The 4,875-nt window shown below is 44.4% G+C and overlaps 1 long non-coding RNA gene across 1 annotated transcript; it reads right to left on the bottom strand.

Moving 5' to 3' along the window:
* Positions 1-735: 735 nt before the first annotated feature.
* Positions 736-4,435, bottom strand: LOC135051660 (uncharacterized). Its single transcript, XR_010242212.1, has 2 exons — positions 4,338-4,435; positions 736-1,018 (listed from the first exon to the last, which is right to left on the bottom strand). It is a non-coding gene; the product is annotated as an uncharacterized LOC135051660 (long non-coding RNA).
* Between the last annotated feature and the right edge of the window lie 440 nt (positions 4,436-4,875).

The following is a 4,875-nucleotide window of genomic DNA, read 5'->3' as shown; positions in this document are numbered from 1 at the left end:
GTAGGTGTGAGATTTTGTTTTTATCCAATACTGTCCTGTCCTCAAGGTAATAAGTCATATATTACAGTAGTCACTTCCCAAGTCTGCCGTCGCATCACACTAATCTGCTCTTATATCTGTACAGTCACTAACCTTATGCGAGTATCTCTTTTGGTTGGTGATATGTGTATGAGTGATGCAGCAACAGCACAGCCTTGATCTAGGCTGCCACCATTATGACATCACAGCATGACCTCACAGTCCCCATCAGACAGGCCAAGACTGGATGTTTTGTTTTCTGTAGCATTGCTGTTGACTCCAAGGGGTATATTTTACTAAAGTGTGGGTTTATGGAAGTTGAGATTATTCATTCATGTGAGAGAGATACTGTCCTTTTAAATGAAATATTACACATGCCCACTCTGTATGTGACTCTCCCCTGTACGTTGCAGAAGAGAGGAAACAATATTATTCTATTGGGGTTTTTCTTTCTGTATTCTTTGTCATCTTCTGATATTTTAATAATTTGTAATGTCTTATTGAGTGGACAAGAAAGCAATTTGTATTTAATAAAGTTCATATGTTATTCAAACCAATCCATTTTTTTGTTTTTAGTTTTAGCTCATATGTTAAAGGACCTCCTGTTGCAATTCATTTTATCTAAAGAACTATTACATAACAAAACTACGTATATATACACCATGCTATATGTCCCTGACTGGCAGCTCTTCATAGACTGGTTTTCGGGAATCAATATCAAGTACTTATAATAGTTTTAATGTCCTTGACAAAACCGTATCAACCTACATCTCTTCACTTTTCTCAAGTGTCTTCCAAGTTGCCCCCTCCTCTCTGTACAAGGTCTGTCTCTCTCATCTTCACCTGCTCCCATTTGTTTTTTTGGATGGACTGCAATCAGAGCCGGCCTTAGGCATAGGCAAAGTAGGCAATTGCCTAGGGCATTTAGGGGCACAAGCAGCTTCTGCTGATTAATATGATATGTGGCATGCCTATATTCTGTGTGTGACTGCGGCTGTTTCTGCATACAAAATTAAATGTTAGTGTATTCCTAGAAATCACTGTAACATAGCATTTCATATGCAGATACATCCACAGTCACACACAGAATATAGGCATGCTTCATATCATTTAAACCAGCAGAAGCTGCGTGTCATCCTAGCCACATAGCAATGCAAATAAGATGCTTTTTTTTAACAAAAAGGGTGCCCGACGTTAGCAGAGCTGCCTGCTGACCCATGCCAGAAACTCCTGCTTCATGACATATTGAGGCAAGATGTATGTGGACACATCTGTATACATGCAGAGGCAGAGGTCACAGTGTCAGCGGCCAGGTGAGTGCTGTGTATGGGAGGGTTGGTTGTGAAGTAGTGTTCCGCATATGTGTGATGGGCACTATGGGCCTAATTCTGAGTTGATTGCAGCAGCAAATTTGTTAGCAGTTGGGCAAAACCTTGGGGGTCATTCCGAGTTGTTCGCTCGCTATTTTTTTTCGCAACGGAGTGATTAGTCGCTACTGCGCATGCGCAATGTCCGCAGTGCGACTGCGCCAAGTAAATTTGCTATGTAGTTAGGAATTTTACTCACGGCATTACAAGGTTTTTTCTTCGTTCTGGTGTTCGTAATGTGATTGACAGGAAGTGGGTGTTTCTGGGCGGAAACTGGCCGTTTTATGGGTGTGTGTGAAAAAACGCTACCGTTTCTGGGAAAAACGCGGGAGTGGCTGGAGAAACGGAGGAGTGTCTGGGCGAACGCTGGGTGTGTTTGTGACGTCAAACCAGGAACGACAAGCACTGAACTGATCGCACTGGCAGAGTAAGTCTCGAGCTACTCAGAAACTGCACAGAGAAGTATTTTCGCAATATTGCGAATCTTTCGTTCGCAATTTTGATAAGCTAAGATTCACTCCCAGTAGGCGGCGGCTTAGTGTGTGCAATGCTGCTAAAAGCAGCTTGCGAGCGAACAACTCGGAATGACCCCCCATGTGCACTGCAGGAGGGGCAGATATAACATGTGCAGAGAGAGTTAGATTTGGGTGGGGTGTATTCAAACTGAAATCTAAATTGCAGTGTAAAAATAAAGCAGCCAGTATTTACCCTGCACAGAAACAATATAACCCACCCAAATCTCTCTCTGCAAATGTTATATCTGCCCCCCCTGCAGTGCACATGGTTTTGCCCAATTGCTAACAAACTTGCTGCTGCGATCAACTCAGAATTACCCCCTATGTGTGTCATTATATGTATAAGGGCATTAATAATGTGCAGCTTAATATGTAAGGCGCATTATGTTTATAAGGACATTAGTAATGTGTGTCATATGTGTAAGGGGCATTACTGTGTGGTATTATGCGTATAAGGGCATTACTCATGTGTGGCATTATGTGTATAAGGTGCTCTACTGTGTGGCGTAACATATACAGTAGAAAGGGCACTACAGTGTGGTCTAATGTGAATAAAGAGCAATATGGTGTGATTTTATGTGAATAAGGAGTACAACTGTGAGGAGTAACGTTTATAAGTTTAAGTGGTACTACTGTGTAATGTAGCGTAAAGAAGGGACACTATCGCATGATATAATGTGAATAAAGTTGCATTATTGTGTGACGTAATTTGAATTGGGGGTACTATTGTGTGGCCATGCTCCTTCCCAGCAAGAACACACTCCTTTTTGAGCTGTGTGCCAAATGTCAGCACTGCTCCTATTTAAAATATAGGGGGTAGGAACACCAAAATGAGGACTGCTATGGGTGAGGGGTGATGGTTCTGGGAAAGGGACGCAGGGTCAGAGGCAGAACTAGCGGCAATGCTTGGGGGCACCAGCAAAAATCTTGGCTATGGCATCATATTGGTTAGGGCCGGCTCTGGCTGCAACCATTCTGCGGAATGCCCTCCCCACACAGCAGGACTTTCTTCCAGACTATAATGTTCCCTGACCACTAACCTCTTGCACACTCACATCTTGTTGGTACATTTACTGTATATCTGCTGTATTTACACAGATTCCATTATATCAGTAGCGGATTTTGCCACGGGCAAGCAGGACTTTTGCCCGGGGCGCCGCCTTCCGGAGGGCGCTGGCGCCATCCGGAGGGCGCCGCACCGTGGCAAGATCCGCCACTGCTGCCCGCTGTGTCCCCCGTCCGCCTCCGCTGCCCGCTGTGTCCCCGCCTCCTGTGAAGGGAACTAGACGCTACGCGTCTAGTTTCCCTTCGTGGAGTGTACCTTTGCTGTGCGGTGCGCGATGACATCATCGCGCACCGCTCAGCAGTCAAGCGGCGCTAGTAATGTACAGGGGTCGTAACTGACCACGCCCCCTGTATTAGGCCACGCCCAGTTTCCTGCCCGGGGCGCAGAGCGGGCTTGAACCGGCCCTGCATTATATTCCTAAATGTTATCCCTAATCCTACTTCCGTCTCTTCACTCAGCTCCCCTTCATACTCACATGGGGTACATTTACTAAGCAGTGATAAGAACGGAGAAGTGAGCCAGTGGAGAAATTTCCCCATCAACCAATCAGCAGCTCTGTATCATTTTATAGTATGCAAATTATAGATGTTACTTCAGTGCTGATTGGTTGCCATGGGCAACTTCTCCAATGGCTCACTTCTCCTCTCTTAACACTGCTTAGTAAATGTACCCCACAGAGCTGGGTTTATCCAAAATGATCTGCTAGAGGGTCTAGACCAGTGGTTTCCAAACATTTTTGAATCACGGTGCCCTATAATATCATAATTTTTTTCACGGCACCCCTAGGCCAAAAATTTCTTATTTAGAAAGAAATATTACATTAAGTAGATCGCGTTTATATGTCATCCTTGGGGTCAGTTGTGTGGTGAGGGACAAGATTTGCTTCTGTTTGGCCACATATTTTATGACTGGCAGCCACCAGCACTGGTTTTGCCTATTATATTAACCATAAATAATTTGAATTGGTCCTGGACCACCAACCCAGGGCACCCCTGCAAGTGTCCCGAGGCACCCCAGGGAGCCACGGCACACAGTTTGTGAACCTCTGGTCTAGACAGCTCTCAAAACAACCACCACAGCTCCCCACATATAGGAAGAATTTTATCCTAAGGAAGAATGTCCTTTGTGCATATTCCCCAAAAAGGGGGAAAAGGATATCAGGGGATAACAAAGAAAACAGGAGGGGGAGATAGATAATAGCAGTTTGATGCAATGCCCAACTCACTTAACACTAAACACAACCAACACACCTACGAAATGCGCATGTGCAGCTACCTGCGACACCAGCCTTCTATCCTGTGATTTTATTTCCAGCATGGAAGTAGTCTCTATTGTGTGTTATATTAGGTCTTCTCTTATTTTCTCACTTACCCCATATCTAATTCACACTTTTCTGTTCAACCAGTTACACTGGGGCAGATGGTTTAGTCCTGGAGAAGTGATACAGTGGTAGATCAGGCACCAGCCAGCCAGCTCCTAACTGTCATTTTTCAAGCTCAGCCTGTAGCTTGCCAGTTAGGAGCTGATTGGCTGGGGCATTAGCCTTCCACTTTATTACTTCTCCAGGCTTAATACATCTACCATGGACCCTCTTTGCCTTTACCCCCCCCCCCCCCCCCCCTCCCCACCCCTTTTTGCAAGTTAGCTGTGGGGAATGTAATATTATGGTGAATATTTAAGTTTATTAAACAAGTGTGATTTCAGTATATTTCTGATGAATCTTATGTGACAATATGTAATATAATGACAGTAGTGTAAAAATCATCAGACTAGCGCCTCAATCCATCTCCCCGTGACACTATTCACCATCCTGATTTATCCCATGTATAACAAAACATATATAGTAGATTGCAAGTTTACAACTCATGAGAACCGAACAGACTAGCCTAAAGGCCAGCGAGATAGTTGT

The sequence above is a fragment of the Pseudophryne corroboree genome, chromosome 1, assembly GCF_028390025.1.
Source record: "Pseudophryne corroboree isolate aPseCor3 chromosome 1, aPseCor3.hap2, whole genome shotgun sequence".
In the NCBI taxonomy this organism is placed as follows: domain Eukaryota; kingdom Metazoa; phylum Chordata; class Amphibia; order Anura; family Myobatrachidae; genus Pseudophryne; species Pseudophryne corroboree.
This window is presented reverse-complemented; position numbering and strand designations above follow the sequence as displayed.